Here is a 23,286-nt window from a genome sequence, read left to right as displayed (position 1 = left end):
ATTACATAGTAAGTCTTTCAGACTCCCTTCCTCCTGCTGTGCTTCATAGTGAACACTTTTTATTGTTTTTGTTTTAACCTTTTCTATTTCTTCAGCAGATTGATGGCACAATTTTACAGTTTTGGCAATTACACAGGAATAATGATGTTCTCACACTGTCCATTTCTATAGATGACACTGCATCCTGATGATTTTGCACCACAATGGGTTTTTCACAGTGTTCTCCAGACAGCCACAGTAATGACTGATCATCAGTGGGGATGTTGGTATACCCAGATCCAACTCTGCCCCCGCCCAGGTGTAGAAAGGACTACCCAAAGCATGAAAACCATGCTCTGAAAACCATGCAACGGTCTTGGGAATATCTTTAAAACCTTTAACTCAAGCTGCCTGGGGACAAAAATTGCTTAGTCCTTAGCTGAGTTGTTTGTCTAACTCAGAAATATAACAGTGGTGTGAAACTTATGAAAATTAAGAGATAATCTGTTTCTTTTTCTTTTATATGCTGCTTAATGCAATATCAAACTAAGAAAAAGCTGTAGCTGTATTAGGGAAAACAAATGTTTCAACTGAGCCTGCATGTCTCTGGAATAAATGCCTCAGAGCTGTCAATTCTTCAAGCCTAGATTAGACACTGGAAAAAGACTTGTGGAAGCCCAATGTGTGGATGAAACTAACCCTGACGGACACTTTCCGTATCCTACAACTCGTGAACCTATAAGCCAACATCAATAAAATATTATGGATGGAGAGCAGTCTCAGATATATTACGACTTCTTATGCTTTATAATTACATGACTATGCAGAAGAGGGAAATTCTGCTTAATGTCCTCTCTGAAAGAACCCACTCAAGTGCTCACAAAAAGCCACACATCAGCAAACCAGGCTCCACCGTTCCTTTGCTTGTGAACTGACCTCTGCATCTCACTGTAGTCTTTTCTTAGAGATACAGGTTTCCTGGCACTCAGCCATGGCTTGTGCTAGAGAGAGCTATCTCCAGTCCTGGAATTGTGTTCTACTTCATGTAGAGACTCTGCTACATGTTTTAAGTTATTTTCTTCTAAAAACAAAAATTTCATTAGCAGGCTAGAGGGGAAAATGTGAGGCTGAGTCTCTCTCGGGAATAGAGTACAACAAAGCTAGAGTCAAAACCAAAACCAATAGAGGTCTGACATGATGCAGTGATGTTTTTAAATACTTATGATTTAGATGAAGCAGACTTGGAATCAGACCACAGGACGCTTAACAGTTTGTGGCAGGTGTAATGCTAAGAGGTGCCAGGCATGTAATTTTCTCCAATTAAAATAATTACATGACTGGTGATCATTTACTGCACTTCTGAAAAATAACTGGGAATCCCTCATCCATGGATATTCTGAACGACTGTTTAAGACTTTCTGTCAAAGAGATATGATAATCATATAATAAGCTGTATTAAAATGGCCTCACAAATGTGAACAAAATTCCTTTCTTATGTGTTTTTCTAACTACTTCCAGAAAGCTGGTGAGATCATCAGATTTCCAGGATGTAGGAATGGTAAACTGGGATAAATCCTTCCTTCCCTATCTGTACATGCCTTTGAATATTTGATCTGCAACCCTGAGATCGAGCACCAAAAAGCAGTCTGAACTTTATTGTATACTAAGCCACCAGTATAGCTCTTCTCTGTCACTTTACAGTGATTTGTTGGAAAATTTTCCTGATAGGCTTTTAAAAGTAAAAGAGATCAGATAAGGAGCCTCATCCTCTCAGAAGGGGAGAGAAACCTCGTAAGGGCTGGGGAAGGAAAAGCAGATTGCCTCTGTCCCAGGATCCCCCTGATTTGCTACAAACACAGTGCTTAGCCAAAGCAAAGCTGTCTGGATGCAAGAGCATCCTGTGATGGCACAAAAACACAATTGCTGTTGTTAAGTGAAGCATGAACTCCTGAGGAAACCATAAAGCATCAAAGGGGTGGAAGTTCATCAAGCAATTGCCTGGACTGTATCCAGGGCCACAAATGAGTCCACAGTTCATGGTTCCCCAAAATAAGATGAATGCAAAAATGTTGTGGGGGTATAAAAATGGCTTCTCCAGCAGAACAGCCCTTCTAGACACGAGACTGTGAGACCTTCAGGAAAGGAGACTCTGGTAGAAGGAGAAGCAACTCCCAGAGGAGGTCCCTTCATCTCCAAGTCCAACAAAAAACATTGGCAGGCAGGGATGGAAGGGCAAGCAGATAGACACCTGGATGTTGCAGAAGGGGAGGAAAGTCAGTAAAGCACTGCCAGCCTATGGAAATAGGAAGGCACATTTAGCACATGACTTTATATAACACATAAACCATTTCAGAGGGCTGCAGAAACCCTGAAGACCTTCAGGGCCTTCTGATGGAACAAGCATGGTAGGCATTCACTGCAAGGCTTCATCTTCAGGTGCAGCAAATGAACTAACATCTTGGTGCACTCCCAATAGCGATGGACACGTTTCAACTGCAGCTCCTGGTGTAATTCCTTGTGGTGGGTTGACCTTGGCTGCATGCCAGGTGCCCACCAAGCCGCTCTATCACTCCCCCTCCTCAGCTGGACAGGGGAGAGAAAAATATGATGAAAGGCTCATGTGTTGAGATAAGGACAGGGAGAGATCACTCACCAATTACTGTCACAGGCAAAACAGACTCGACTTGGGGAAATTAATTTAATTTATTGCCAATCAAATCAGAGTAGGGTAATAAGAAATAAAACCAAATCTTAAAACACCTTCCCCCCACCCCTCCCTTCTTCCCAGGCTCAACTTCACTCCTGATTTTCTCCACCTCCTCCCTCCCAGTGGCGCAGGGGGACAGGGAATGGGGGTTGCGCTCAGTTCATCGCATATTGTCTCTGCTGCTCCTTCCTCCTCAGGGGGAGGACTCCTCACACTCTTCCCCTGCTCCAGCATGGGTCCCTCCCACAGGAGACAGTCCCTCCTGAACTTCTCCCCCAGTCCTTCCCCTGCAGTTCTTCACAAACTGCTCCAGCGTGGGTCCCCCACGGGGTCACAAGTCCTGCCAGCAAACCTGCTCCAGCGTGGGCTCCTCTCTCCACAAGTCCACAGGTCCTGCTAGGAGCCTGCCTCAGCACAGGCTCTCCACAGGGTCACAGCCTCCTTCGGGCATCCCCCGGCTCTGGCACAGGGTCCTCCACGGGCTGCAGGTGGATATCTGCTCCAGCGTGGACCTCCATGGGCTGCAGGGGGACAGCCTGCCTCACCATGGTCTTCCCCACGGGCTGCAGGGGAATCTCTGCTCCGGCACCTGGAGCACCTCCTCCCCTCCTTCTTCACTGACCTTGGTGTCTGCAGAGTTGTTTCTCTCACATCTTCTCACTCCTCTCTCTGGCTACAGTTGTGCAGGTTTTTTTTTTCCCCTGTCTTTTAAATATATTATCCCAGAGGCGCTACCACCATCGCTGATGAGCTCAGCCTTGGCCAGTGGCGGGTCCAACTTGGAGCCAGCTGGCATTGGCTCTGTCGGACATACGGGAAGCTTCCAGCAGCTTCTCACAGAAGCCACCCCTGTAGCCCCCCCGCTACCAAAACCTTGCCACGCAAACCCAATATATTCCCTCTGACAATCTCAGCTCCTGCACATCAAGCTGAGCTAGAGCCTCAAGCCAGTGCAAAGCAAATGGAGAAAACTCTGGGATTTGCGTGAAGTCTTTATTGCCCCAAGACACCCACAGAAGACCAGAGTTTAAGGCCTAACCTCAGACATTAAGACGTGAATGTGGACAGAGCATGGCTAAAAGCACTTTGAGCTCATGAGATGTGTAAGACATAGTGTAGAAGTAGCTTTAAGCATAATGTTGAGTGGCAAGGCTCTTCTCCAGACCACCAGGGAACTTGGGCCGTTGACCATAGACATTCAGCCCTCGTGTGAAATTTGGATTTTATAGAATATGGTTTCAAGACAATAAGAAGGACCTCACAGAGCAAACAAGGCCAAACTTGGGCACTCCCTGGTTTACTTTGAGCTCAATGCCTGGTCCGGAACACCTGGCTGCTGTGCTTATCCAGTTTTCAGTCATGAATAGCTCACAGCCAGGGCAGCCTTTTTTTCAATGGTTTTTCTTTTAGGAAGGCAGTCTCAAGGGTTAAATGTTCTATTTATGAATCCTGCCAAGATTTTTCGGTGTTTCAAATATACGGAGATATTTTTAGATAGAGAATTCTAAAATTAACCATTCGGCCTTCCTAAAAATACCCTGCCACACTTCAATACTTCCCATTGATGAGACATCAATACAAAATACCTTTTAATTTCCTACCACCAAACAGAAGAAAAGGAAAATGTTTCTCCCTCTAAACAGAGGGAGAGAATTATTTTCTTGAAGTGGCAAGTCTCACATCTCAACCCTGCCATCTCTAAAAGGCCCTGCTTAGTGAATCATCAAGTTTATGGGGGAAGGAGAAATAACTCTGAAGACCTCTGCACTTGAGATTTCAAGTGGAAGGCACATCTTTTTTGAGTAAAACAATGCCTCAAAGTCAGTGTCCTGGTTTCAGCTGGGACAGAGTTAACTCGCTTCTTAGTAGCTGGTACAGTGCTGGGTTTTGGATTTAGTGTGAGAATAACATTGATAACTCTGATGGTTTAGTTGTTGCTAAGTAGCGCTTATCTTAAGCCCAGGACTTTTCAGTCTCCCATGCTCTGCCAGCAAGCAGGTGTGCAAGGAGCTGGGAGGGAGCAGAGCCGGGGCAGCTGACCCGAACTAGCCAAAGGAGTATTCCATACCATGGAACGTCATGCCCAGTATATAAACAGGGGGGAGCTGGCCGGGAGGCGCAGATCGCGGCTTGGGAACTAACTGGGCATCGGTCAGCAGGTGGTGAGCAATTGCATTGTGCATCACTGTTCCCCCCCCTCCCCCTTCCTTTTTTTGTTATATTCCTTTTCATTACTATTATTATTATTATTATATTTCATTATTACTATCGTTAGTATTACATTTTTCTTTAGTTATTAAACTGTTCTTGTCTCAACCCACGAGTTTTACTTTTTTTTTCCTTTCCTCCTCCTCACCCCACTGGGAGAGGGGAGGGGGAAGTGGCTGCGTGGTGCTGAGTTGCTGGCTGGGGTTAAACCATGACAGTCAGACATAAAAGGGGTTATACGTTGTTGGTTTCGTAAAGTGTTTGCTACAGTTTTTTGTGACAAAATCAGGTTTTTGTCTAGCATATCAGAAGTAAAATCCTGTCTCCATGAAAGTCAGAATTTCTGAAGGATTTCCAAACCTTCAGAATTTCATCCATCATCTTGTCCTTTCTGTTTCTTCTCCAACCTTTAAATAAAGGGTGCTGTGTAATAACAAACAAAACTCTCAACTCCCTCAAAAACCAGGCATCAATAACAAGAGCTTTTTTTCAGATGCTCAGCTGGGTTAAATCCATGTAATTATTTCAATGCTGTAGAGCTATGATTATCCTTGACTTGATTGAGGCTTTCAGCCCTCCTCTGACGTCTTCAGAGCTTGATAGTAATTGCAACCATAGTCCAAGCTCAGGCAATGGGACTACTGCAGTTAACACTTGGGTTGAAAAAGACGTATGGGCTTGGAAAGACAGCTCAAATACCTCCAATTATCAAGCACCTTCCCCACTCCAGATCACACTGCAAATTGCCACAACTGCTTTAGGAAACAGAGTCTTGCAGGACACTGAGACTACCCTTAGCCATTTAGCTAACAAACAGCTAAACTCCTCCTTGGTTTCAAAATCCCATATCTTTTCCTGTGTGAAATCAATTATAAAACTTATATGTTCCTTGGAGACACTATACCAGCTGATTTTTGGGAACCTAAATGATTTCACTAGTAAGCTATCATCTTGCTGAACAGAATAATAATCACAGTCGGTTTTGTTCACATCCATTCCTATAACCAAGATTCCAGAATAATTTAAGAGTAGGCTTCGTTTGTCTTGATGGAAAATGTCTTCTTGAATAGCCAGAATCAGCTTCTCCCCCACGCTAACCACTTTCTGATCTCCTACAATGTTATGACAATCAGGGATATGTAAACTGACTATTTGCTCTTTCTAAAAGCAACTATCATTTCAACGGCCAAATGGAGCAGTGCTTACTGTGGTGGGGGATCAACCCCGCATCTCCCAATTACTTTACATGTTCAAAGCAATTTTGCTGTCGGGATAAAAACTTTCTGAATAAATCACTTTTAGATGACGTTCGTTAGCCCACTTGAGTTTCTGAAGAGTTCCAGTGAGACCAGGTATAGAACTATTTTTACAATCTGGTTGAGAATAGTTTAAATGGAAATAAACTGACTTTTAAATCTCCATCTCAGGGATGTCTTCTGGGACTATCACTTGTTTGTGCATGCACGATCCTACGCACTGGCTGATGAGTGAGTCATCCTGCCTGCCACCTTATCTGCACAATGCCATGCAATCTGGAGAGTGTGGTCACATCAGAAAGTTATTTTACTACTCCTGGCTGCCCAGGCTAAAAGCTGAAGCAGAAAAATGAGACTTTTTACTTTTTGTGTGTTATGAAAGTCAAATACACTTTTTTTAATTGACGATTTTGATTTGCAGTTAAAAACTGCCAGGAAATAAACCTTCCTTTTCTCTGTGGCTCTTTTGCTCTTTCTTGTCTTAGAACTGCATCTCTAATTTATTCTGGTAATCAGTGTTTCCTCCCTCCAAAAGTAAAAGCTATCTTTACATATTTGAAAGGCAAAACAAAGTTGGTTTCATATTCTTATCTATGCAAGCAAAATCAAGGCCAGGTCCCACACGTACTCAAGGTTAGGCAAAAATGAGCAAAGCACTCCTAACATCAGACAAGACCCATGCTAACATCTTTTCTACTTCGCACATGACCACTCCTGGAGCGCCTAATGCAATTTCTGACTTATGCAATCCCCTCTGTTTTAAAAACCTGTGTCTTTATTCAAGCCAACACTACCTGACCCATATCAGATAATGTAGGCAGGTGACAAAATGCCTACAATTTCCTTTTGAGTGAATGCATACCTTTTAGAAAAAAACCTTTCCCTTATGATTTAAAGAAAGCAGCTCATGAAGAATCATGAAGTCTTTAGGGAAGTTGTTCCAGTGGTTAATTTCCCTCACTACTAAAATATCTGTTCTTTATTTCTAGTCTGAATTTCTCCAGAAGTTCACTCTAGCCTGACCTCCACCTATCACAGTGTCCTTTTCTCCTAGATTTAAGAGCTGTATTCTCTCAGGAAGGGTATTTCTGTAGAGATACTTGCAGAAATGGGACCAAGTCAACTCTTAACTCTCATGGTGAAGCTGAAGAGAGAAAGCTTTTAAATTTCTTGATTAAATTTGTAATTTAAAGACCACTTGTTGCTGCTTTTTAAAAAGCCCTTTACATTTTTTTCAGTACTCTCATTGAAATATAAATATCAGGCTTGAGTAAATACACCTGTAATTGTCCAATTAAGGCTGCATTCAAGATAATACAACCTATATGATAATACTCTATTAGTATGTCAAAGCATGGCATTGGCCGTGTATGCAACAGCTTCATGCTACTCAACTGTTTCTGCACCATGGCCTTGTTGTAACCCTCCATCGATGTTATTGACCCCTTTAGTGCTGCACTTTTAAATCCCCAGAGGGAAATAGTTCATACAACCAGGCAGACTCAGGAAAATACTGGTGTTTATGCCCCTTGTTGATCGGAAAATACTGTTTCCCACAGGGGTGGAATAAAGTCACAAATGCAAAAAGTATCAGTTCTCCTTGGGAATGGGTGGAAGATAAATTGGAAGAAGGTGCAAGCTTGATCCTACTGCCTCTGAACTCTTGTTATATTTAAGGGCTTAATGACACCAAGTTTGTTGATGATGTTGCTGTTCTTGTCTTTCCTCGTTCAGTTATGGGAAAGTGCCGGCCCTGAAACTGCCTGGAAAGGTGATCTGGCCTGGCCACACAAAACCTACCTATATGGGAACGCCACATCCATCAGCCTGTTGACAGTTCACCTCTCACTTCAGCTGCCTAAAATCTGAAATGCTTTAATTTAAATCAGCAGAGACATTGCAGTGCTATTTCTTCAGTGTGCTCTTGGTGACATGGTACTACACTGAGATTATGACTGACATGGGAATTTGGGCAGAGAAGCAGTCATCCAGCAGGCTGTTTCCCTTTACCTCTGCTATTGCACTAGTTTTGTGGGCCCTCCTGTATTTTGGGTCTAATCTCCCAGACTGTTTTAATTCAAGGAACAGAAACCTAACAACAGATGAACGCATAGTGAACCATTTCCACTTTCCCTTCTTGATAGCCTAGTTCAGTCTGGAAATGCCTCTGGATCACTATACTAAAGTCAGGAGGCTGGTACAGTTAAAACCTTTTCTCTCGCTTCTCTATTACATTGTCTGTCTAGACAGGATCTATTTATACTTGGCTGTAGCACCTAATTTAGACAAATATGTTCATTTTGGTAGAAGTCAAGTCATAAATGGCACAGACGTTGCTTTCTCTGATCTTTAAACCTGAGTCATCTTACTATGAACCTATCAAGGTTTCTGCAAATGAGGAATTTCCAAGCAAAGACAGATGGTAGAGTAATAGGAGGGGATTTAAAGTCACACAGCACCTCCACGGCATGCAAGATGACAAAGAAAATCTGTTCTCAATGTAATTAATCTGTGGAGAGTCTCAGAAACCCCCCCCCTTTTCTCCTCTCCAGACTCCTACCACTGTTATTAGGCTTCATTCTCTGATCAGTGCTATCTGCTTCAAAGGAAGATAAAAACCTGTAATGAGTCACACCTAATTGTAATGTCCTGTATCATGCGATTAATTTATTTTCACACCCGTGTGATGGATTAGCAAAAGCCCGGGTTGCCTATGTCTTAGGAAACTGCTAATATTCTTTGTCCTGATAAAAGACCAATGCTTTCTTAGGGGGAAGCTGCTAAAGCTATTTTCTTTTCTAATATCCTGCAATACGGCACCTCTAATCCCTTTGTGCCAGCTCCTCCAAAATGTTGATCAGACCTAAAGGACCTGGGAAGAGCAAATGCTCAGCTATTTCACTGTGGCACAGGATGCTTTCAGTAAATTTTATGATGTATCTGTGAACAGAAATTAGGGAAGGGGGTGTGCCAGGACGCATCACTAGCTCTAAGGTGGGCTTGCTGGTGGTATTCACATTGCACTGTTGAGTTGGATCAGTCCACTTGGGCCAGAAGGTATTTCCATTTAATTGCACAGAAAATGTTTGCACAGGGTCTCTTCCCACCCCAAGCATTCTGTGGTGCCATAAACCATGGCAGATGTAATCTGGAGGGGGCTGCAAAACACCTATTCTCCATGGTGATATAAAACTCTTCCCAGTAAATGTGGGCATGTAGAGGAGGCTTGGTAGTTAAAACTGTGCTGGGCCATGGGAGAAAGCTGCTGAAAGCAAGGCTGATAACTCACAGGTAGGAACAAACTGAAAGGAACTCCTGCTCAGTATTCTCTATTCGTAAATCCTGGATATATTAACAAGTTGGGATTTTTTTATTTTTCCTCTCCTGGCTGTTTTTCTCCTGAAGTGTCCCCATCCCTTCATCCTCACCAGAACTAGCTGTTGAGCAGGGTCTGTGACAATGTGCAGTTGTCAAGGAAGTGATGAAAAAATATATTCATTTTTTTGTTGCTAGCTCTGCCAAAGGTTCCCAGGGCTCACTACAGTGTGCTGGTAAGCCAGGAAGAGGTCTTGTTCCTGCAGCTTCTCTTTCCCTCCTCTTCAGTCTCCCATGGCTTGGTGGCCCACTCTGATGGACAGAAAGGATCACAACGATGTTCCAGCCTATTGCTGTCCAGTGTCCTGGACACTGTTTTTGGAGATAGAGATTAAAAGCTCAAGGTTAAGGAGGACATTCCCAGAGAGGGGAGAGCTCCAACACCCAAACCGCTACTTACAAAAAGGAGACCAGCGCCTTTGCTCTTGGATATGGCTTGAAGGAGAGGGATTGTGGCTACTGCTCTTTGCTCCACTTGGTGCTGTCAGTCTGTAAATGTGATATGATCTCACCCATGGGGCAGCCTGGGCACAAAGATCTGCTCTGCAAATCCCAGGATCGTTTAGGCTTGATATAGTTTTGTGGAGTTCCTCAATCACATCTCCAGCTAGGCTGAGAAGCAGAATTTAAACTGTTGAATGTTTTCTGAGAAAAAAAAATAAAGCCCTCTGTGGCCTCTTAATTGCCTAAAAATCCAAAGGCAAAATTTAGACATGTACCTTTGGGAGCCAGGGGCTTTGTCCTTGGTTTCTATAGTGCTCAGTGATACCTCTGCTGCAGTTCTTGCTCTGCTCTACCTTACAGGAGTGTTGCAAGGATAAATGACGTTTGAGTGCTGGTCATGCTCATCATTAAGAGGACCCTGTCACTACCAAGGATGGGTGAATGGCTTTTGAAGCGAGCTCTGGGGACATGAAAGAACAACTTGCACAGAGCATGTCTTCTGTTAATCTTCTCTTTTGACAAACTCTCCATTTTGGGAAGGCATAAGGACACCAATTGAATTTCTTTTGTTAAGAAAAACCATGAAATTTATTCAACTTGAGGGATTTAAGCAACCGCACTGAAAGGTTCAAATCCAGCTAGTTTCAGTCCCCAAAGTTCATCATTCTCATTTTTCTGGAAAAAAAAGTGGCAGACAATATACCAAGCTCTGAGCCATTGTTTGCAATACATAATGAAAATGCCTGAAGCTGGAGAAGAAGAAGAAAAAAAGGCAAATTGCTGAATACAGAGCTCCTGGCCCATCACATATTTGCTTGCCTGCTTGTGCCTCACTTGCTGTACAAAGTTATTCCGGAAAAAAGGGCATTTCCCCCTCTTCAGGTGGAAGCTTCGTGATGGGACAGGGCCAGGAAGACCCACTACGTGAGCAGAGACTGTCAGGAGCTGTTTGGGTGTGTAGTGTGTGTGTGTGCTGCGGAGGCAGTTCACTGGATGCCCAGCAGTCAAACCTTGTCCAGACTGAATTTCATTGTAAACCTATTGCAACCGGAAAGACGTTTTTGCTTGAGATTAGTGTGAGATCTTTTTTGGTTTTTTCTTGTCTTGTGACTGTCCTGTGAGCTTTCAAAAATTGTGTAGAAATCCTCATTCTGGGGTTGAATGAAGCAGCTGATTTTATCACTTCCCACAAATAGTAGGGAGAATATGAGGAGAATAATGAGCTTGCAAAAGCACAAAACTTACTATGCGCAGGAGTTCTATTTTTTTAGTGTCTTCTGCTAATAAACCTTTCTCTAATGCCTCTAATCATTACCCATACTGCAGCTGCTTAGTTAGAGCAGGGGACCTTCTAGCTGGATTTGAGGGACTGAGAGTAACTCTGCCCATGTGCTGAGGAGTTTGGGGATGATGCAGTCACCAGCAAGGAAAGCTGCGTAACATGCAAAGCAGAGGGTGTCATAGGACATTTGCTAAAGAGGTTTCCAGCTGCCGAAGAGGACAGTTACTGCCGCAGGGCAATTGCTCCCACCTTTAAAACACTCTTGTTCTTGTCTATCTTTTTTCCTTCCTAAATATTTCACCCAATTCCTACATGCAACTTGCTCTTGTTAGCTGAAAAGCGTCACCTCCCAGACGCAATCAGTCATCCCACCCTGCAAACCTGGATACTGCTGGCAGGTTCCCAAGGCTGCATCCGAAGGGCATGCCACGAGTGCCAGAAGAAGGCTCTCTAAACTTCACCAGACCTCTTTAACTTGCTTTTTTGGGGGGCAGGGATGTGACTGTTGATATGTTTGGGGCGGATGTCCTATGGGAAGTGCATTCACAAGTCTGGAAAAGCATGAGAGAACGAGGGTTGTGTTGCTGCACCCTGTCCAGCCTGGCTATGGCTCTTTCTAGCCCTTGCGTTCATACACAAGTGTTCACTAATTAGCTTTTCTGCACTGGATGCTGGTTTGGTTTGTTTAGTGCCATCATGGAAAACATGATCATTAATAACATTGTCCGAAGTGTGTTCCCGTGCAGCTTGTGCAGCCCCATGCAATAGTTTGGAGACCCTCCAAGAGGACTTCCTCTGGGAGCCAGCTCTGCAGCCAAATAGCTTTCACTGCTATGAAACGTTTCCTGATACGCTGCGTGTTTGTCCCTAAGGGGACACCCTCACCATTTCCTTTCCCGCTGGTATCTGCCCCCTTCACACGCTTCAGATGGATCCCTAGGCATCTTTCGGCCTGGCCATTTGGTGACATGCTTATGGCGTTCGCAGTTTTGGAAGGATGGGTCCCAAGTTCATATTTAGGTCATTAAACAAAAAACCTTTTGCTTAGTGCTGGTGCTGTGATGAAGGTTCCTGCTGACGGGTGCAGTCACATGCCCTACCATCAAATTCTGCATTTCTGAGCTGTGTGTTTGTCTCCTCACAGAAACGTGAGTCCCGTCGCTGTATTTTTCCTTCTGATGCAACACCATCAGAGGCAGAGAAGGGAGGCAGAGTGGGCCTATAGGTTATCAGAAGACATTAGGGGTCATGAAATAAACTTCCTCATATGTGCCCCACAACTCCATGCAGTCTGCACTGTTGCTGAAGAGCAGGATTTATTTTTAATAACAACTAGGGGATGAAGTGTGAAAGGGTGGTATCATGGGATATCATTTTAGGAGAAAGCTTTGCATGGTCAGAACATGATAAACCAGAGCAGCGATGTACCTGCCCTGACCGAGGGGCTGAAATCCAGAATCTTGGTGGTAACAAGGCATTTCCTCTGCTTTCCATCAGTGGCAGACGAGGGCTAGGACAAGTCCCAGTCCATAGCATAACATATTGCGTCTGCACATGGAGTTCAGTGAGCTCTTTCCCTCAATGCACTAAAATTAGCAGGCTTTTTTTTTTCCCTAGGTTGTTTTTTTTTTCTTTTTACTTTATATTGTCAAATAAAAACAGAAAAACACTGGAAAATAACGAGAGAATGCAATATCATTTAGGCTAAGAAGTTTTCGCTAATTAGCTTAATTTCTTTGAAAAGATGGGGGAGGGGGTAAGCATCTCTGAGACAATGTTGGTTCCTGAAGAAGAATAAGATATTTCAAGAAATAACCAAAACAAAAGTGTGAGAAAGACCTGTTGCCATGGTAACAATGTGTATCAAACTGATGTCAAACATTCTGTGAAATAATCTCACCAAGTTGTAAGATGCGATGATGAAACAGGCTACAAAAGGAGTCTGTCAGTGTTTTATTTATACTATTTTTTATATACCTATTTGCCTGCATGGTATGCGTATATCACACCCCCTCTACCACCCACAGCACACAGCTGTCCCTCTGAACTGTCTTAGCTCTACTCCAGAAATTCAGAGGACGATGGGGGAGGAAAGACAAGGAGAAGAAAAGAAAAGAAAATAGCATTCAGATGTGGAAAGAAAAAAATAACACTGCATCTTTTTAGTACCAAGTGGACATTAGTCGAAAGGGCCAGATTCGGTTCTCACCTCAGTTATTTGCTGTACAGGTTTCAGCAGTACAATTCCAGATTCGTGCCAGTAGAATTGAGATCAGAATAACCCTAATATTTTCTATGTTAATGTCTTATTATTTCATTTGTGTGGTCTGCAAGTGTCAATACGTGGACATCAATCAGTCTGAAGAAACAGGGTTGGGGATGCCGTGTGAAACTAAGTCACGAAATCACAGAATGTTTGAGGTTGGAAGGGACCTCTGGAGGTCATCTTGTCCATCGCCCCTGCTCGAGCAGGGCCACCCAGAGCTGGTTGTCCAGGACCATGTCCAGATGACTTCTGAATATCTCCAAGGAGGGAGACTCCACAACATCCCTGGCAACCTGTGCCAGTGCTCGGTCACCCTCACAGTCAAAAAGTGTTTTCTCATGTTCAGAGGGAACCTCCTGTGTTTCGGTTTGTGCCCATTGCCTCTGGTCCTGTCACTGGGCACCACTGGAAAGAGTCTGGCTTCGTCCTCTTTGCACCCTCCCTTCAGGTATTTATGTACGTTGATGAGACCCCCCCCGAGCCTTCTCTTCTCCAGGCTGAGCAGTCCCAGCTCTCTCAGCCTTTCCTCATAGGAGACATGCTTCAGTCTAGTCATCAGCTTTGTGGCCCTTCACTGGACTCTATCCAGTATGCCCATGTCTGTCTTGTACTGGGGATCCCAGAGCTGGACACAGCACTCCAGGAAGGATCACCTCCCTTGACCTGCTGGCAATACTTTGTCTAACGCAGCCCAGGACACCATTGGCCGCCTTTGCCACAAGGGCACATTGCTGGATCATGGTCAACTTGGTGTCATCAGGACCCCCAGGTCCTTTTCTGCCAAGCTGCTTTCTAGCTGGGTGGCCCCCAGCACATACTCGTGCCTGGGGTGCATGAGGCTGATCCTCCCCAGGTGCAGAAGTCTCCAGTTAGGTGACTCAACAACTGGCTTGTCTTCATCCCCTCATGTTGCAAAAGGAGAAATAAAAGCTAGTGATGCACTTCTGTGCTTGTAGACACAATGGGCCCAGTGAATTGCTCAGAGGACAAAGCTGAGGCTTGTAATTACTAGTATTAGTATTTCTGCAGTTGCCAGAAGCAGCATCTGGGCCTCCTGAAGGGATCTTGGAAAATCAAGAGGAGATACCATGATTTGCAGCAAAGCAAGCAGAAGAGAAAGCCATCATCCCTGAAGGCTGGACTGGATTTGGAAGCAGGCAGCAGCTCTAGCAACCAGCAATTATTTTTCTGAACAAAATAAGAATGTTTTTTTCCCCATTTGGCCCGCACTTACCTCTATGTAGCTTGCACTTTTGACCTGTTCCTGTCCTAACCAGGTATAAAGATGCAAGCACAGATATCCATCTCTACACAGTTGTGTTGGGTTTGTGTGGTGGGGTTTTGGTAGTCGGGGGGGCTACAGGGGTGGCTCCAGTGAGAATCTGCTGGAAGCTTCCCCGGCTCCAAGTCAGACCCACCTCTGGCCAAGGCTGAGCCCATCAGCAACGGTGGCAGCGCCTCTGGGATAGCATATTTAAGAAGGGGAAAGACTGCTAAAAATAAAGAGCTGCAGCAAAGAGAGGAGTGGGATGTGAGAGAAACAACCATGCAGACCCTGAGGTCAGTGAAGAAGGAGAGGGAGGAGGTGCGGGGGAGCAGAGATTCCCCTGCAGCCCCTGGTGAGAGGGCAGGCTGTCCCCCTGCAGCCCATGGAGGTGAACGGCGGAGCAGAGATTCCCCTGCAGCCCGTGGAGGACCCCACGCCGGAGCAGGTGGCTGGGCCCGGAGAAGGCCGTGACTCCGTGGGAAAGCCCACGCTGGAGCAGTTTGTGGAGGACTGCAGCCCGTGGAAAGGACTTGAGTTGGAGAAGCTGGTGGAGGGCTGACCCCCGTGGGAGGGACCCCATGCTGGAGCAGGGGAAGAGTGTGAGGAGTCCTCCTCCTGAGGAGGAAGGAACGGCAGAAACAACGTGTGATGAACTGACACAAACCCCCATTCCCTGTCCCCCTGCACCGCTGGGGGGAGGAGGTAGAGAAATTCGGGAGTAAAGTTAAGCCCAGGAAGAAGGGAGGGGTGGGGTGACGTTGTGTTTTTAAGATATGGTTCTATTTCTCATTATCCTACTCTGATTTGATTGGTAACATATTAAATTGGTTTATTTTTCCCCCAGTCAAGTGTGTTTTGCCTGTGACCATAAGTGGTGAGTGATCCCTCCCTGTCCTTGTCTCGACCCACGAGCCTTTCGTTATATTTTGTCCTCCCCATCCCGCTGGGGCAGGGGCAGGAGTGAGCGAGCAGCCGTGTGGTGCTTTGTTGCCGGCTGGGCCTAAACCACAACAACAGTCTTTCTAAATTCCTCTGATATTCTCTTTCCATTTTTCTGAGAGCGCTTCTTGGGTTCATTAATGCAAACCCTCGGCTCCAGTGAGCGGTGGTCTCACTATCACAAGAGTGTTATCCTAATTCTGCCATATCCTCTTGACTCACCTTTGCTGTGCTCCCAGACGTGCTCCTCCTTGTTCATACATCCCCTCTGCTGCCTTGTTCCCCTACCATCAGATCTGATCCTGTGGAGCCTGGTAAACCTAACCAACTTCCTCAAGCTCGTTGTGGTCCCTCTTGTCCCACTGATGTCCTTGCATGGACCATTCCTCTTCTACAAGCTGTGCCAACTTCCATCCCACAAACTGCTCCCTGGCTGTCAGACAATATCCCAATTCACCTCAAAACACAACCTACTAAGAGGCCTCTGCAAAGGCCAGACACCCAAATTACACCACAAAGCCATGTAAGAAAATCATAGATGGATGGTGTTGTAAATCCATAAAGATAAGGACAAAAAATCACAGCTGCTGTAAATCTGAGTAGCCTCCTTATTCCAGGTGACACTTTGGTTCCTTACTTGTCTGCAGGGGAAGCACTGTGCTCCTTCAAAGTACGTGGCACCTCTTTGATGGCCTCAACTAACTACCAATTTTAGGGGCGTAAGAGCTGAACTAAAACATTGTACAAAATTATTCAGATTGGTCATCTATTGCTGAAGAAGGATTTTGTTCTACGCAAAACTCAGTGGCTTTTTGTTTTGATCCTTTAGTCCATGTTTCAGTTGATCCAACTTTGCCAAAGACAACAATCCCACTGGATGAAAGTAAGGCTATTTTGGATTTCTTTTCAGGAGTACACCGATTTTGTGCAATCAGAACTGTTTACAGGAAGCACCTGATTTCAGTGAATTGCCTGTTTTTTAAACAGAAAATTTGTGAGAAAACAGGAGGAAAACTGTGTGATATTACGCATTCCATCTTTGACACTTCCACAAGAAAAACTGGTGTTTTCTCATATGGAGCAAACTTTCATGATAAAACAGCTGCTGCTTCATACAAGTATCTACTTTTAAAGGTTGAAACAAGGATAAACAGAGCCATCTTTCCTCCTCTTTTGCAGCTGGCTTGTGATTTGCAAAGTCAATTTACAGCTTTGAACTATATGCAGAGAGTTGCACCAGTAAAGCCCTAGCAGACCCATTCAACACCCACCTTTGCTAGCAACCTTACTCTGAAATGAAAATAAAACTCACTGTGCTATGTGATATTTTGTTCTTCCGTCCTAGATCTTAGGATTTAACTGGATTTGTTTTTTGCGATTTTCTTCTCTGGAGTTCCTAGCCCTGGGGGCGGCTGCATTTCTGCACTGTTTACAGCTTGCAAAATACTTCAGGTTCCTTCAAGGTAAAAAGCATGATGTCCAATTCCTTAGTCTTTCCTGCCTGCCTTGCCTCTCGAGGCCCTTCAAGCCACGCTCACCAGTGCAGTCCAGGATGTTGCTCATGAACAGGCAATGCTAATTCAACAGTAAAGCTGCGGGGTTAATCCTGCAACACTCAGGAAGCACAGAGATAGGTTCTCTCAACCATGCAATGGGGCCACCTAATGCTCTGTCACTGAACCATGGCCCTGTCACCCCGGTAGCTGAACTCCCTCGTACGTGGTGGGCTCGGGTGGCAGGGCTGTATAAGCACCTGATCCCAGCTGACGGTCTGGAGCTCTGCAAGAGCCAGGGAGATGAGGAGCTCAGGGGAGTTTTAACCTTCTGAGGAGGTGCTCCAATATGTAGAAAGGCAAGTGGTCTTGTTCCCTTCCAGACATCTTCTAGGAGATACCAGTTTTATCAGCTGAAAATGAACATTTTCCTGGAGCTGAGCTTTATGCTGTGTTTTTATTATCCACCTACTGAACTCCACATCAGGCAAAAAGAAGAGAGAGCCCATTACACCTTCTTATGTTCAATGTAAAGTTACTGGGAAACATGGAAGAGCAAAGAGTATCGGTGTCCCCTCTGTATGTATCTGCTGTGTTCTAACGTCTGCTAGAAAGTCTGGAGAAGCAGCCAGCTCTGAATATTTCAATGCCTGGAATTACAGAGAGGATGGGTGGAGCTTTCTTGTTTTGTTTATTTTTGGTTTTTTTCTCTTTAGAAACAAGCTGTAGTGATGAGCTATTATTTAGAGCTGGCCCTTTGCCAGGCTGCGATTTCAGAACTCCAAACAGCCTGGAGGTTAAGCTCACAAGAGAGTAAATCTTGTGCTTTTCCTCAAACAAATGAACACTAGCACTGTTGCCTGGCTTTCTGGCTTCCAGAAAAAAAAAAAGGGGGGGGGGGGGGGGGGGGGGGCGATGATTTAGTCTGGATTGCTCCATGGTCGCAGTGGAGTCAGCAAGATCATGTTTACATGAAGTCTCTCACTCCCTCCCCCGCCACGGTTCATATGCCACTGCTTCAGAAGCAGCACAATCTCAAGGAATGAGATGGGTCTTCATGATTTAGAGCTTTAAAAATAAATTTTCAAGTGATTCCAAAAGGAAAAAAGAGGACTTTTAAAACTTAAACGATATCATGGGCTATTTTTGGATATTAAAGCCCCAAGCCAGTTTGGTGAAGAGCCCATGAATGGCAGTAAGATGGTCTGGGTGGAATTTAAGCCCTTTGAACACAGTCCTCTCATTTTATCCAGTGTCCCTCTCCAAGCTTGAGCTTGGCAACAGCAGTGCTAATAACATATGGGCAACTCTGCTGCCTAACAGGGGGTGTTTCTTGCCCTTCATTCTGGGATTTGATGAAGTCAGACCACAGGGGAAAAGCCTTGTATGTCTGATGTGTAGCACTTGCTACATTTGATCCAGTGACTTTGCAAGTAGGAATATGTTAAATTAATTGTGTGGATGTGGAAACACCAATTTGGGATGGGGGGCATTACAAGCTCTACCACAAACATCATCTGTGGTTGTGGTCACATCACGTAGTGTCTGCCCTTCACCTCTTTATAAACATTTAGGTGTAGATTTACTGTGGAAGATTAAGCATACTTTAGCCCACTGGCCAGCTGCTTTTTCTGATGTTCCTCCAGACATTCCTGCTCTGTTTCCATGCATCCCATCTGCTTCAGACCCAGGCAGACAGTTTTTCTCCCTCTTGCTTGACAGGACTGAGATTTGAGGGGCATCATGAAATATGCTCACCTCTGTATCCTACAGATCTTCACTTCAGCAAACTGGTAGGAGCCTGCAGAATAGATGAACTGGATTTGGGGTTGAAACACAGTCTGGAAAGCACCAAGTGGCCTAACAACTACCTCTTGCACCATAGATGCATCCTGAAAGTACAAGATCTTTTGTTAAGCAGGTATTGTGGGTCCTGTCTCTACTTCTCCTGCACGCTTCCCTGATGATCGCGGGCTGGGAAGAGCTGTAGTGACCATGGATGGGAAGAGATTTGGTTCCAGAATTGAGAGAGGGATGTGATGATTTTTTGTTAATTATTGAACTCTGATAATAAAATAATAAAAGCATGCCTGGATTCCCAGAGTTACATGTAAAATTGGCATTGCAAGGAGGTGACGTGCTAGACGGAGTAATGCTTACAAAAATTTCCCTGGGTTCTTCATTTTGATGAATGTGTTTAATTAAACGTTATGGATACATAAAAAGATCATCAACTGGACTAAAAATACTCTGTGAACAAAGAGCCATAGAAAATAATGGGGTTTGGTGTCTCCCTTTGTTTACTCTGGGCAAAACTGGAAGTCTTCCATTTGTTTGGATTAGTATTAGTGTCAGTGAAAGCAGAGAACCACTAGTCTTGACTCGCCAGCGCATTCCAGCTGCAGTCCATGGACCTCTCCAGTGGGTGTGGGAAAGATCCTTACCTATTGTCAGTCGGCTGAAATTCATAACACAGATGCCTCTAATTCCACTAATGTAATTTTACAGCTGTGCAAGCTGGAGAAGGTTGGAAATCACAAGGTCCAGATGCTCAGCTGGTGCAAGCTGATAGTACTCCACTTCAACGTCAGCAGACTTGGCTGTCTCTCCTTGGCTGTATCAGGAAAGATCTCATCATTTGCCCTCGTGTATTTCTTTGTACTCACGGCTATTCAACACAACATGTTTAATCAAGAAGCCACATCTGGCAGGCAGACAAGGCTCTGCTGCAGAGCTACAGTGCATGTAGGGTCAATGTTACCCGAGCAATGGTCGATAAATCAGGCAATCAAGTTGGCAGGCCTGATTCTTACAGTACCGGTGAAGTCCGTAGCTTTGGGTACATTTCACTGTTCATATATCCAAAGGGCTGAATACAAAAAGTGTGGCACAAAGCCAAATGCTCTGCCTTTTTTTTGGACAAAAAGTGTGTGAGTGAGAGAGGGAAGCTGGAGGGCATTTGAGGATTTCTCCCTTAGGCTACCCTGAAGCACAGACTAAACAAACGAACAACCTTGTTCTGAACCAGCCCGACTACAGTGCCTCCAACACATTGCATTATTGCTTCTGCCACAGGGGCTTCTACAATGGAAAAATGTATTTTAGTGAATTAATTCTTTTGGTAGAACTTTCTTTTTCCCCAGAAAATTTCTTTCTGGTGAAGAAACCCCCTTCTTGGGGATATTCTACAGAGCCCGCTGTAGGCAGTTAACGAATGCAAATAGTGGGTTCCATGTTGTATGCGGAAGAAAATTGTTTCTCAGAATGGGGAATTTGGGAGGATCATAGTCTGATTCATCTGCCCTGAATCACCACCTGCAGCCCTTTAACCCCCTTCCACTGGCCAAAGGAAGTTAGTCTCCTAATTATGAACCTAGCATGAAGCAGCCCACAGGTATTTGGGGTGGCACAAAACAAAAGATGATCTCCAGCCCTGTGTGCAACTGACCTCATCCTCTAAAATATGAAGCAATATAAAAGAAAAATTGTCAAAGCACAATTTGCTGAGGAAGGACAAGGTTGCATCCCAAGTGGGTTGTAAATTGGCTGAGCAATGCTCACCTTCCTTACCCACCTTACATTGGATGAGGCCATAGCTAGTGGATCAGTTCCTGCACCAACATCCACCTTAGTCCAGGATGCATCATCCCAGTACCAACTGACATTCAAATCCCCTTTCTCACATCCTTCAGGGTTTGTGGACAGGGCCACATACCTCCAAAAAGGTCTCCTTGCACTGCAAACAATACTGCAGTCTTCTTGGGCAAAAGCCTCGCTAGAAGATTTGCTGTACAGAAAGCTCAGGGACAGTCATCCTGGGGAGCAAATGGCTTGTGAAGAGTATGATATCAAATCAGGCAGCACGTGGTTGTGTTTGGAGAGCAGATTGTGAGTACACCCCAGTCCTCCAACCTGATACACCAGGGACCCTGGGACCCACCCAAACTGGCTACTGCCCCCAAGAAGATGTAGAAATGACATAGGATAACCGGAGCTTTGGGACCTAATTGAACCAAAAGGGTGATCAAGCACTGGAACAGGCTGCCCAGGGAAGTGGTGGAGTCACCATCCCTGGAGGTATTTACAAGAAGTGTAGATGTGGTGCTTAGGGACATGGTTTAGTGGTGGACTTGGCGGTGTTAGGTTTATGATTGGACTCGATGATCTTAAGGGTCTTTTCCAACCTAAATGATTCTGTGATTCTATGATTCTATGAAAAGGTCTGTGAAGGGTGCCCCTCTCAGAAACCTCCCCTCGTCACCAGCTCGGGGTTGTCCCACAAAGGAGATGAGGCACAGGCACCAAAGACTCCAGCCCACCTTCACAGACAGCTCTCAGCAGACTACCAGGAGCCCAGATTTTAAAGCAGCTTCTCACCTTACCGTTTGTCAATGGGAAACGCTATTTGATGAGGATGGTGCCTCTGGCTCATCTCTGAATTTCTGCATTACCTGTAGGTGAAGGTGCTGCTCTTTTCTCATAGGTCAAACTGTGACTACTCGTCAATTATGCAGCTTGTCGTTATCAGTACGCCATTCATTTGTGTGTCAGAGAAAGCAACCACACCATAAAAACTGGATCCGAGCCAGTACTTCGTGCTGGTTCCTCTGAAAGAGGACTGTCATATTTGTATCCAGACAGATCAGAAAATACCATGCTGTCAAAAAACCAGCTCCAGATTGCAATTCCTTTTACATACAAAGCTTTGGTGCATGCTAAACAAAAGCTACAATTTGTGGGTGGGCAAAGTTGGTTAAAACTAATTCTGATTTGGTTTTGGCTTAAAAAAGAACATAAGGCAGCACAGAGCCAGAAGAGCCAGTAGTAAAGGAAGGCAGGGTAAGCATCTCTGCGTCAAGGAAGGGAAGGGGCTACTGAAAGCTTTTCATGGGAGCAGGAAAAGGAAAGCTCCGTGTCTCCCCCTCTCTGCCACAAAACCCCTGAGTCACGCAACGCAGAACCATTACTGTGAGGAGTTTTGCTCTGCTTTAAGGGGCAACTGGGAGAAAAGGACATAAAGGTGGGAGTGGGCAAATTTCTCATCTCATCGCAGCCCCTCCTTCTTCCAGCTCTGAGAAGGTCTTCACTATCACACACTCAGCCTCCAGCTTCTTATAGTGCTTTGATTCTTTCCTGAAACCATACCAATGGCACGACACTACCAGAAAATGACCAAAACAGTATCAAGATCTCATCCCACCGGCCCCTAGAAAAATTTGGCAGGAAGGACTGTGCTCTAAAGACCTTGCAGTCTCCTTGGACAGAAGAGAGCAGGGAAGCCTGGGCATACAGCAAGTCAGCAGAACAAGCATGGTGATTTCCTCCCTGACTGACGCACCATGTCCTAGGGAGCTCAATTTATAAAGCTGAGCTTCTCTTGTTAGGGTGGGACAATTCGTTCCTAGCTGGTGGGAACAGTTGCACCAACCAGATACGACAGGAATAGTCTCGGTCTTTGATTTTCATTCCAAGCTGGTGTTGGCATATTAACACTGAAATCTTCACTCAGCTTTAATTATTGCTAATCAAGTTAGACTCTCTGCACTAACTATAAGTCTACCTTGCCAGATCCTTATGTAAGGGCAGGATTTGCGTGCCCTGATGTAGTCCAGGTGTTTTCTGCAGTGCATAAAAGAAAAAAATAATAAAATACTTCTCCATCTACTGAAAGTACATGTTTTGCCTACATCTGTTGAAAAGATTAATGAGTCCCCTTGAACTTGGTTTACTGCAACTCAGATTTGTAAATTAAAAACATTCCTTTTTCCCAAATATATAACAAATTAAAAAAAAATACTGTTGAGTTTTTAGAAGTAGTAAAACTAACCAGCATAAAAGAGGAAACCTGGCTGAAAGTGAAATTTAACCTCAAAAGGGAACTTCATAACAATCGAAAGTTTTATTCCGAGGCTCTCCAGGTTAATCTGCATTTTGATGTTTTCAGCACTGCCATTTGAAAAATGCAAAAGTAGGGCGGGGCTATAAAACACTTCTCCACCTGGAAAGATAGTGGGAAAACTTGCATATCTGTTCGCTTTTCCAGGCACACTACTCAACCACTCAGCGAGGG

Source organism: Gymnogyps californianus, chromosome 4 (assembly GCF_018139145.2).
Source record: "Gymnogyps californianus isolate 813 chromosome 4, ASM1813914v2, whole genome shotgun sequence".
Taxonomy (NCBI): Eukaryota; Metazoa; Chordata; class Aves; order Accipitriformes; family Cathartidae; genus Gymnogyps; species Gymnogyps californianus.
The sequence above is the reverse complement of the archived record's forward strand: the minus strand, read 5'-3'. Positions refer to the sequence as shown.